A 13,145-nucleotide genomic window follows, 5' to 3' on the forward strand; every position below is an offset into this window, starting at 1 on the left:
GAGGCCTCTATTGGGAAAAATAATATCTTCAAATAAAAACTACACAGAAGCATTGTGTGAAACTTATTTCTGATATGTTCATTAAGCTAACAGAGTTAAACCATACTTTTGATTGCGCAGTTCTGAACACTCTTTCTGTAGAAAATGCAAGTGGACATTCGGAGCGCTAAGAGGGTAATAGTGGAAAAAGGAATATATTCAAATATAAACTACACAGTAGCATTCTGTGAAAATTCTTTCTGTTCTGTGCATTCAACTAACAGAGTTGAACCTTACTTTTGATTGAGCCATTCTGAAACACTCTTTCTGTAGAAACTGCAATTGGACATGCTAAGCGCTAAGAGGCCTACATTGGGAAAAAGAATATCTTCAAATAAAAACTACACAGATGCATTCTGTGAAACTTATTTCTGATCTGTAAATTCAGTTAACAGAGATAAAACATATTTTTGATTGAGCAGTTATGAAACACTCTTTTTGTAGAAAATGCAAGTGGAGATTCGGAGCGCTAAGAGGGTAATATTGGAAAAAGTAATGTCTATAAATATAAACAACACAGAATCATTCGGTGAAACTTCTTTCTGATCTGTGCATTCAGCTAACAGAGTTAAACCATACTTTTGATTGAGCAGATCTGAACATTCTTTCTGTAGAAAATGCAACTGGACATTTGGAGCGCTAAGAGCGTAGTAGTGGAAAAAGGAATATATTCAAATATAAACTACACAGAAGCATTCTGTGAAACTTCTTTCTGATCTGAGCATTCAGCTAACAGAGTTAAACCATACTTTTGATTGAGCAGTTTTGAAACAGTCTGTCTGTAGAAAATGCAACTGGACATTCGTAGCGCTAAGTGGGTAATAGTGGAAAAAAGAATATGTTCAAATATAAACTACACAGAAGCATTGTATGAAACTTCTTTCGGTTCTGTGCATTCAACTAACAGAGTTGAACCTTACTTTTGATTGAGCCGTTCTGAAATACTCTTTCTGTAGAAACTGCAATTGGACATTCTGAGCGCTAAGAGGCCTATATTGGGAAAAAGAATGTCTACAAATAAAAACTACACAGAAGAATTGTGTGAAACTTCTTTCTCTTCTGTTTGTTCAACTAAAAGAGTTGAACCTTAGTTTTGATTGAGCCGTTCTGAAACACTCTTTCTGTAGAAAATGCAAGTGGAGATTCGGAGCGCTAAGAGGGTAATAGTGGAAAAAGGAATGTCTCCAAATATAAACTACACAGAATCATTCTGTGAATCTTCTTTCTGATCTGTGCATTCAGCTAACAGAGTTAAACCAGACTTTTGATTGAGCAGATCTGAACACTCTTTCTGTAGAAAATGCAACTGGACATTTGGAGCGCTAAGAGAGTACTAGTGGAAAAAGGAATATATTCAAATATAAACTACACAGAAGCATTCTGTGAAACTTCTTTCTGATCTGAGCATTCAGCTAACAGAGTTAAACCATACTTTTGATTGAGCAGTTTTGAAACACTCTGTCTGTAGAAAATGCAACTGGACATTCGTAGCGCTAAGTGGGTAATAGTGGAAAAAAGAATATGTTCAAATATAAACTACACAGAAGCATTGTATGAAACTTCTTTCTGTTCTGTGCATTCAACTAACAGAGTTGAACCTTACTTTTGATTGAGCCTTTCTGAAACACTCTTTCTGTAGAAACTGCAATTGGACATTCTGAGCGCTAGGAGGCCTATATTGGGAAAAAGAATGTCTACAAATAAAAACTACACAGAAGAATTGTGTGAAACTACTTTCTGTTCTGTTTGTTCAACTAAAAGAGTTGAACCTTAGTTTTGATTGAGCCGTTCTGAAACACTCTTTCTGTAGAAAATGCAAGTGGAGATTCGGAGCGCTAAGAGGGTAATAGTGGAAAAAGGAATGTCTCCAAATATAAACTACACAGAATCATTCTGTGAAACTTCTTTCTGATCTGTGCATTCAGCTAACAGAGTTAAACCATACTTTTGATTGAGCAGATCTGAACACTCTTTCTGTAGAAAATGCAACTGGACATTCGTAGCGCTAAGTGGGTAATAGTGGAAAAAATAATATATTCAAATATAAACTACACAGAAGCATTGTATGAAACTTCTTTCTTTTCTGTGCATTCAACTAACAGAGTTGAACCTTACTTTTGATTGAGCCTTTCTGAAACACTCTTTCTGTAGAAACTGCAATTGGACATTCTGAGCGCTAAGAGGCCTCTATTGGGAAAAATAATATCTTCAAATAAAAACTACACAGATGCATTCTGTGAAACTTATTTCTGATCTGTAAATTCAGTTAACAGAGATAAAACATATTTTTGATTGAGCAGTTATGAAACACTCTTTTTGTAGAAAATGCAAGTGGAGATTCGGAGCGCTAAGAGGGTAATAGTTGAAAAAGGAATGTCTTCAAATATAAACAACACAGAATCATTCGGTGAAACTTCTTTCTGATCTGTGCATTCAGCTAACAGAGTTAAACCATACTTTTGATTGAGCAGATCTGAACATTCTTTCTGTAGAAAATGCAACTGGACATTTGGAGCGCTAAGAGCGTAGTAGTGGAAAAAGGAATATATTCAAATATAAACTACACAGAAGCATTCTGTGAAACTTCTTTCTGATCTGAGCATTCAGCTAACAGAGTTAAACCATACTTTTGATTGAGCAGTTTTGAAACAGTCTGTCTGTAGAAAATGCAACTGGACATTCGTAGCGCTAAGTGGGTAATAGTGGAAAAAAGAATATGTTCAAATATAAACTACACAGAAGCATTGTATGAAACTTCTTTCTGTTCTGTGCATTCAACTAACAGAGTTGAACCTTACTTTTGATTGAGCCGTTCTGAAATACTCTTTCTGTAGAAAATGCAATTGGACATTCTGAGCGCTAAGAGGCCTATATTGGGAAAAAGAATGTCTACAAATAAAAACTACACAGAACTATTCTGTGAAACTACTTTCTGTTCTGTTCGTTCAACTAAAAGAGTTGAACCTTAGTTTTGATTGATCCATTCTGAAACACTCTTTCTGTAGAAAATGCAAGTGGAGATTTGGAGCGCTAAGAGGGTAATAGTGGAAAAAGGAATGTCTTCAAATATAAACTACACAGAATCATTCTGTATAACTTTTTTCTGATCTGTGCCTTCAGCTAACAGAGTTAAAACATAATTTTGATTGAGCAGATCTGAACACTCTTTCTGTAGAAAATGCAACTGGACATTTGGAGCACTAAGAGGGTAGTAGTGGAAAAAAGAATATGTTCAAATATAAACTACACAGAAGCATTGTATGAAACTTCTTTCTGTTCTGTGCATTCAACTAAGAGTGTTGAACCTTACGTTTGATTGAGCCGTTCTGAAACACTCTTTCTGTAGAAACAGCAATTGGACATTCTGGGCGTTAAGAGGCCTATATTGGGAAAAATAATATCTTCAAATAAAAACTGCACAGAAGCATTGTTTGAAACTTATTTCTGATATGTGCATTCAGCTAACAGAGTTAAACCATACTTTTGATTGCGAAGTTCAGAACACTCTTTCTGTAGAAAATGCAAGTGGACATTCGGAGCGCTAAGATGGTAATAGTGGAAAAAGGAATATATTCAAATATAAACTACACAGAAGCCTTCTGTGAAACTTCTTTCTGTTCTGTGCATTCAACTACCACGGTTGAACCTTACTTTTTATTGAGCCGTTCTGAAACACTCTTTCTGTAGAAACTGCAATTGGACATTCTGAGCTCTAAGAGGACTATATTGGGAAAAAGAATATCTACAAATGAAAACTACACAGAAGCATTCTGTGAAACTTCTTTCTGTTCTGTTCATTCAACTAAAAGAGTTGAACCTTAGTTTTGATTGATCCGTTCTGAAACACTCTTTCTGTAGTAAATGCAAGTGGAGATTCGGTTCGCTAAGAGGGTAATAGTGGAAAAAGGAATGTCTTCAAATATAAACAACACAGAATCATTCGGTGAAACTTCTTTCTGAACTGTGCATTCAGCTAACAGAGTTAAACCATACTTTTGATTGAGCAGATCTGAACATTCTTTCTGTAGAAAATGCAACTGGACACTTGGAGCGCTAAGAGCGTAGTAGTGGAAAAAGGAATATATTCAAATATAAACTACACAGAAGCATTCTGTGAAAATTCTTTCTGTTCTGTGCATTCAACTAACAGAGTTGAACCTTACTTTTGATTGAGCCGTTCTGAAACACTCTTTCTGTAGAAACTGCAATTGGACATGCTAAGCGCTAAGAGGCCTACATTGGGAAAAAGAATATCTTCAAATAAAAACTACACAGATGCATTCTGTGAAACTTATTTCTGATCTGTAAATTCAGTTAACAGAGATAAAGCATATTTTTGATTGAGCAGTTATGAAACACTCTTTTTGTAGAAAATGCAAGTGGAGATTCGGAGCGCTAAGAGGGTAATAGTGGAAAAGGGAGTGTCTTCAAATATAAACTACACAGAATCATTCGGTGAAACTTCTTTCTGATCTGTGCATTCAGCTAACAGAGTTAAACCATACTTTTGATTGAGCAGATCTGAACACTCTTTCTGTAGAAAATGCAACTGGACATTTGGAGCGCTAAGAGCATAGTAGTGGAAAAAGTAATAAATTCAAATATAAACTACACAGAAGCATTCTGTGAAACTTCTTTCTGATCTGAGCATTCAGCTAACAGAGTTAAACCATACTTTTGATTGAGCAGTTTTGAAACACTCTGTCTGTAGAAAATGCAACTGGACATTCGTAGCGCTAAGTGGGTAATAGTGGAAAAAAGAATATGTTCAAATATAAACTACACAGAAGCATTGTATGAAACTTCTTTCTGTTCTGTGCATTCAACTAACAGAGTTGAACCTTACTTTTGATTGAGCCTTTCTGAAACACTCTTTCTGTAGAAACTGCAATTGGACATTCTGAGCGCTAAGAGGCCTCTATTGGGAAAAATAATATCTTCAAATAAAAACTACACAGAAGCATTGTGTGAAACTTATTTCTGATATGTTCATTAAGCTAACAGAGTTAAACCATACTTTTGATTGCGCAGTTCTGAACACTCTTTCTGTAGAAAATGCAAGTGGACATTCGGAGCGCTAAGAGGGTAATAGTGGAAAAAGGAATATATTCAAATATAAACTACACAGTAGCATTCTGTGAAAATTCTTTCTGTTCTGTGCATTCAACTAACAGAGTTGAACCTTACTTTTGATTGAGCCGTTCTGAAACACTCTTTCTGTAGAAACTGCAATTGGACATGCTAAGCGCTAAGAGGCCTACATTGGGAAAAAGAATATCTTCAAATAAAAACTACACAGATGCATTCTGTGAAACTTATTTCTGATCTGTAAATTCAGTTAACAGAGATAAAACATATTTTTGATTGAGCAGTTATGAAACACTCTTTTTGTAGAAAATGCAAGTGGAGATTCGGAGCGCTAAGAGGGTAATAGTGGAAAAAGGAATGTCTTCAAATATAAACAACACAGAATCATTCGGTGAAACTTCTTTCTGATCTGTGCATTCAGCTAACAGAGTTAAACCATACTTTTGATTGAGCAGATCTGAACATTCTTTCTGTAGAAAATGCAACTGGACATTTGGAGCGCTAAGAGCGTAGTAGTGGAAAAAGGAATATATTCAAATATAAACTACACAGAAGCATTCTGTGAAACTTCTTTCTGATCTGAGCATTCAGCTAACAGAGTTAAACCATACTTTTGATTGAGCAGTTTTGAAACAGTCTGTCTGTAGAAAATGCAACTGGACATTCGTAGCGCTAAGTGGGTAATAGTGGAAAAAAGAATATGTTCAAATATAAACTACACAGAAGCATTGTATGAAACTTCTTTCTGTTCTGTGCATTCAACTAACAGAGTTGAACCTTACTTTTGATTGAGCCGTTCTGAAATACTCTTTCTGTAGAAACTGCAATTGGACATTCTGAGCGCTAGGAGGCCTATATTGGGAAAAAGAATGTCTACAAATAAAAACTACACAGAAGAATTGTGTGAAACTTCTTTCTCTTCTGTTTGTTCAACTAAAAGAGTTGAACCTTAGTTTTGATTGAGCCGTTCTGAAACACTCTTTCTGTAGAAAATGCAAGTGGAGATTCGGAGCGCTAAGAGGGTAATAGTGGAAAAAGGAATGTCTCCAAATATAAACTACACAGAATCATTCTGTGAATCTTCTTTCTGATCTGTGCATTCAGCTAACAGAGTTAAACCAGACTTTTGATTGAGCAGATCTGAACACTCTTTCTGTAGAAAATGCAACTGGACATTTGGAGCGCTAAGAGAGTACTAGTGGAAAAAGGAATATATTCAAATATAAACTACACAGAAGCATTCTGTGAAACTTCTTTCTGATCTGAGCATTCAGCTAACAGAGTTAAACCATACTTTTGATTGAGCAGTTTTGAAACACTCTGTCTGTAGAAAATGCAACTGGACATTCGTAGCGCTATGTGGGTAATAGTGGAAAAAAGAATATGTTCAAATATAAACTACACGGAAGCATTGTATGAAACTTCTTTCTGTTCTGTGCATTCAACTAACAGAGTTGAACCTTACTTTTGATTGAGCCTTTCTGAAACACTCTTTCTGTAGAAACTGCAATTGGACATTCTGAGCGCTAGGAGGCCTATATTGGGAAAAAGAATGTCTACAAATAAAAACTACACAGAAGAATTGTGTGAAACGACTTTCTGTTCTGTTTGTTCAACTAAAAGAGTTGAACCTTAGTTTTGATTGAGCCGTTCTGAAACACTCTTTCTGTAGAAAATGCAAGTGGAGATTCGGAGCGCTAAGAGGGTAATAGTGGAAAAAGGAATGTCTCCAAATATAAACTACACAGAATCATTCTGTGAAACTTCTTTCTGATCTGTGCATTCAGCTAACAGAGTTAAACCATACTTTTGATTGAGCAGATCTGAACACTCTTTCTGTAGAAAATGCAACTGGACATTTGGAGCACTAAGAGAGTAGTAGTGGAAAAAGGAATATATTCAAATATAAACTACACAGAAGCATTCTGTGAAACTTCTTTCTGATCTGAGCATTCAGCTAACAGAGTTAAACCATACTTTTGATTGAGCAGTTTTGAAACACTCTGTCTGTAGAAAATGCAACTGGACATTCGTAGCGCTAAGTGGGTAATAGTGGAAAAAAGAATATGTTCAAATATAAACTACACAGAAGCATTGTATGAAACTTCTTTCTGTTCTGTGCATTCAACTAACAGAGTTGAACCTTACTTTTGATTGAGCCTTTCTGAAACACTCTTTCTGTAGAAACTGCAATTGGACATTCTGAGCGCTAAGAGGCCTATATTGGGAAAAATAATATCTTCAAATAAAAACTACACAGAAGCATTGTGTGAAACTTATTTCTGATATGTTCATTAAGCTAACAGAGTTAAACCATACTTTTGATTGCGCAGTTCTGAACACTCTTTCTGTAGAAAATGCAAGTGGACATTCGGAGCGCTAAGAGGGTAATAGTGGAAAAAGGAATATATTCAAATATAAACTACACAGTAGCATTCTGTGAAAATTCTTTCTGTTCTGTGCATTCAACTAACAGAGTTGAACCTTACTTTTGATTGAGCCGTTCTGAAACACTCTTTCTGTAGAAACTGCAATTGGACATGCTAAGCGCTAAGAGGCCTACATTGGGAAAAAGAATATCTTCAAATAAAAACTACACAGATGCATTCTGTGAAACTTATTTCTGATCTGTAAATTCAGTTAACAGAGATAAAACATATTTTTGATTGAGCAGTTATGAAAGATTCTTTTTGTAGAAAATGCAAGTGGAGATTCGGAGCGCTAAGAGGGTAATAGTGGAAAAAGGAATGTCTTCAAATATAAACTACACAGAATCATTCGGTGAAACTTCTTTCTGATCTGTGCATTCAGCTAACAGAGTTAAACCATACTTTTGATTGAGCAGATCTGAACACTCTGTAGAAAATGCAACTGGACATTTGGAGCGCTAAGAGCGTAGTAGTGGAAAAAGGAATATATTCAAATATAAACTACACAGAAGCATTGTGTGAAACTTCTTTCTGATCTGAGCATTCAGCTAACAGAGTTAAACCATACTTTTGATTGAGCAGTTTTGAAACAGTCTGTCTGTAGAAAATGCAACTGGACATTCGTAGCGCTAAGTGGGTAATAGTGGAAAAAAGAATATGTTCAAATATAAACTACACAGAAGCATTGTATGAAACTTTTTTCTGTTCTGTGCATTCAACTAACAGAGTTGAACCTTACTTTTGATTGAGCCGTTCTGAAACACTCTTTCTGTAGAAACTGCAATTGGACATTCTGAGCACTAGGAGGCCTATATTGGGAAAAAGAATGTCTACAAATAAAAACTACACAGAAGAATTGTGTGAAACTTCTTTCTATTCTGTTTGTTCAACTAAAAGAGTTGAACCTTAGTTTTGATTGAGCCGTTCTGAAACACTCTTTCTGTAGAAAATGCAAGTGGAGATTCGGAGCGCTAAGAGGGTAATAGTGGAAAAAGGAATGTCTCCAAATATAAACTACACAGAATCATTCTGTGAAACTTCTTTCTGATCTGTGCATTCAGCTAACAGATTTAAACCATACTTTTGATTGAGCAGATCTGAACACTCTTTCTGTAGAAAATGCAAATGGACATTTGGAGCGCTAAGAGAGTACTAGTGGAAAAAGGAATATATTCAATATAAACTACACAGAAGCATTCTGTGAAACTTCTTTCTGATCTGAGCATTCAGCTAACAGAGTTAAACCATACTTTTGATTGAGCAGTTTTGAAACACTCTGTCTGTAGAAAATGCAACTGGACATTCGTAGCGCTAAGTGGGTAATAGTGGAAAAAAGAATAAGTTCAAATATAAACTACACAGAAACATTGTATGAAACTTCTTTCTGTTCTGTGCATTCAACTAACAGAGTTGAACCTTACTTTTGATTGAGCCTTTCTGAAACACTCTTTCTGTAGAAACTGCAATTGGACATTCTGAGCGCTAAGAGGCCTCTATTGGGAAAAATAATATCTTCAAATAAAAACTACACAGAAGCATTGTGTGAAACATATTTCTGATATGTTCATTAAGCTAACAGAGAAAAACCATACTTTTAATTGCGCAGTTCTGAACACTCTTTCTGTAGAAAATGCAAGTGGACATTCGGAGCGCTAAGAGGGTAATAGTGGAAAAAGGAATATATTCAAATATAAACTACACAGTAGCATTCTGTGAAAATTCTTTCTGTTCTGTGCATTCAACTAACAGAGTTGAACCTTACTTTTGATTGAGCCGTTCTGAAACACTCTTTCTGTAGAAACTGCAATTGGACATGCTAAGCGCTAAGAGGCCTACATTGGGAAAAAGAATATCTTCAAATAAAAACTACACAGATGCATTCTGTGAAACTTATTTCTGATCTGTAAATTCAGTTAACAGAGATAAAACATATTTTTGATTGAGCAGTTATGAAACACTCTTTTTGTAGAAAATGCAAGTGGAGATTCGGAGCGCTAAGAGGGTAATAGTGGAAAAAGGAATGTCTTCTAAATATAAACAACACAGAATCATTCGGTGAAACTTCTTTCTGATCTGTGCATTCAGCTAACAGAGTTAAACCATACTTTTGATTGAGCAGATCTGAACATTCTTTCTGTAGAAAATGCAACTGGACATTTGGAGCGCTAAGAGCGTAGTAGTGGAAAAAGGAATATATTCAAATATAAACTACACAGAAGAATTCTGTGAAACTTCTTTCTGATCTGAGCATTCAGCTAACAGAGTTAAACCATACTTTTGATTGAGCAGTTTTGAAACAGTCTGTCTGTAGAAAATGCAACTGGATATTCGTAGCGCTAAGTGGGTAATAGTGTAAAAAAGAATATGTTCAAATATAAACTACACAGAAACATTGTATGAAACTTCTTTCTGTTCTGTGCATTCAACTAACAGAGTTGAACCTTACTTTTGATTTAGCCTTTCTGAAACACTCTTTCTGTAGAAACTGCAATTGGACATTCTGAGCGCTAGGAGGCCTATATTGGGAAAAAGAATGTCTACAAATAAAAACTACACAGAAGAATTGTGTGAAACTACTTTCTGTTCTGTTTGTTCAACTAAAAGAGTTGAACCTTAGTTTTGATTGAGCCGTTCTGAAACACTCTTTCTGTAGAAAATGCAAGTGGAGATTCGGAGCGCTAAGAGGGTAATAGTGGAAAAAGGAATGTCTCCAAATATAAACTACACAGAATCATTCTGTGAAACTTCTTTCTGATCTGTGCATTCAGCTAACAGATTTAAACCATACTTTTGATTGAGCAGATCTGAACACTCTTTCTGTAGAAAATGCAAATGGACATTTGGAGCGCTAAGAGAGTACTAGTGGAAAAAGGAATATATTCAATATAAACTACACAGAAGCATTCTGTGAAACTTCTTTCTGATCTGAGCATTCAGCTAACAGAGTTAAACCATACTTTTGATTGAGCAGTTTTGAAACACTCTGTCTGTAGAAAATGCAACTGGACATTCGTAGCGCTAAGTGGGTAATAGTGGAAAAAAGTATAAGTTCAAATATAAACTACACAGAAACATTGTATGAAACTTCTTTCTGTTCTGTGCATTCAACTAACAGAGTTGAACCTTACTTTTGATTGAGCCTTTCTGAAACACTCTTTCTGTAGAAACTGCAATTGGACATTCTGAGCGCTAAGAGGCCTCTATTGGGAAAAATAATATCTTCAAATAAAAACTACACAGAAGCATTGTGTGAAACATATTTCTGATATGTTCATTAAGCTAACAGAGAAAAACCATACTTTTAATTGCGCAGTTCTGAACACTCTTTCTGTAGAAAATGCAAGTGGACATTCGGAGCGCTAAGAGGGTAATAGTGGAAAAAGGAATATATTCAAATATAAACTACACAGTAGCATTCTGTGAAAATTCTTTCTGTTCTGTGCATTCAACTAACAGAGTTGAACCTTACTTTTGATTGAGCCGTTCTGAAACACTCTTTCTGTAGAAACTGCAATTGGACATGCTAAGCGCTAAGAGGCCTACATTGGGAAAAAGAATATCTTCAAATAAAAACTACACAGATGCATTCTGTGAAACTTATTTCTGATCTGTAAATTCAGTTAACAGAGATAAAACATATTTTTGATTGAGCAGTTATGAAACACTCTTTTTGTAGAAAATGCAAGTGGAGATTCGGAGCGCTAAGAGGGTAATAGTGGAAAAAGGAATGTCTTCTAAATATAAACAACACAGAATCATTCGGTGAAACTTCTTTCTGATCTGTGCATTCAGCTAACAGAGTTAAACCATACTTTTGATTGAGCAGATCTGAACATTCTTTCTGTAGAAAATGCAACTGGACATTTGGAGCGCTAAGAGCGTAGTAGTGGAAAAAGGAATATATTCAAATATAAACTACACAGAAGAATTCTGTGAAACTTCTTTCTGATCTGAGCATTCAGCTAACAGAGTTAAACCATACTTTTGATTGAGCAGTTTTGAAACAGTCTGTCTGTAGAAAATGCAACTGGATATTCGTAGCGCTAAGTGGGTAATAGTGTAAAAAAGAATATGTTCAAATATAAACTACACAGAAACATTGTATGAAACTTCTTTCTGTTCTGTGCATTCAACTAACAGAGTTGAACCTTACTTTTGATTTAGCCTTTCTGAAACACTCTTTCTGTAGAAACTGCAATTGGACATTCTGAGCGCTAGGAGGCCTATATTGGGAAAAAGAATGTCTACAAATAAAAATTACACAGAAGAATTGTGTGAAACTACTTTCTGTTCTGTTTGTTCAACTAAAAGAGTTGAACCTTAGTTTTGATTGAGCCGTTCTGAAACACTCTTTCTGTAGAAAATGCAACTGGAGATTCGGAGCGCTAAGAGGGTAATAGTGGAAAAAGGAATGTCTCCAAATATAAACTACACAGAATCATTCTGTGAAACTTCTTTCTGATCTGTGCATTCAGCTAACAGATTTAAACCATACTTTTGATTGAGCAGATCTGAACACTCTTTCTGTAGAAAATGCAAATGGACATTTGGAGCGCTAAGAGAGTACTAGTGGAAAAAGGAATATATTCAATATAAACTACACAGAAGCATTCTGTGAAACTTCTTTCTGATCTGAGCATTCAGCTAACAGAGTTAAACCATACTTTTGATTGAGCAGTTTTGAAACACTCTGTCTGTAGAAAATGCAACTGGACATTCGTAGCGCTAAGTGGGTAATAGTGGAAAAAAGAATAAGTTCAAATATAAACTACACAGAAACATTGTATGAAACTTCTTTCTGTTCTGTGCATTCAACTAACAGAGTTGAACCTTACTTTTGATTGAGCCTTTCTGAAACACTCTTTCTGTAGAAACTGCAATTGGACATTCTGAGCGCTAAGAGGCCTCTATTGGGAAAAATAATATCTTCAAATAAAAACTACACAGAAGCATTGTGTGAAACATATTTCTGATATGTTCATTAAGCTAACAGAGAAAAACCATACTTTTAATTGCGCAGTTCTGAACACTCTTTCTGTAGAAAATGCAAGTGGACATTCGGAGCGCTAAGAGGGTAATAGTGGAAAAAGGAACATATTCAAATATAAACTACACAGTAGCATTCTGTGAAAATTCTTTCTGTTCTGTGCATTCAACTAACAGAGTTGAACCTTACTTTTGATTGAGCCGTTCTGAAACACTCTTTCTGTAGAAACTGCAATTGGACATGCTAAGCGCTAAGAGGCCTACATTGGGAAAAAGAATATCTTCAAATAAAAACTACACAGATGCATTCTGTGAAACTTATTTCTGATCTGTAAATTCAGTTAACAGAGATAAAACATATTTTTGATTGAGCAGTTATGAAACACTCTTTTTGTAGAAAATGCAAGTGGAGATTCGGAGCGCTAAGAGGGTAATAGTGGAAAAAGGAATGTCTTCTAAATATAAACAACACAGAATCATTCGGTGAAACTTCTTTCTGATCTGTGCATTCATCTAACAGAGTTAAACCATACTTTTGATTGAGCAGATCTGAACATTCTTTCTGTAGAAAATGCAACTGGACATTTGGAGCGCTAAGAGCGT

This window comes from Symphalangus syndactylus, chromosome 7 (genome assembly GCF_028878055.3).
Source record: "Symphalangus syndactylus isolate Jambi chromosome 7, NHGRI_mSymSyn1-v2.1_pri, whole genome shotgun sequence".
In the NCBI taxonomy this organism is placed as follows: domain Eukaryota; kingdom Metazoa; phylum Chordata; class Mammalia; order Primates; family Hylobatidae; genus Symphalangus; species Symphalangus syndactylus.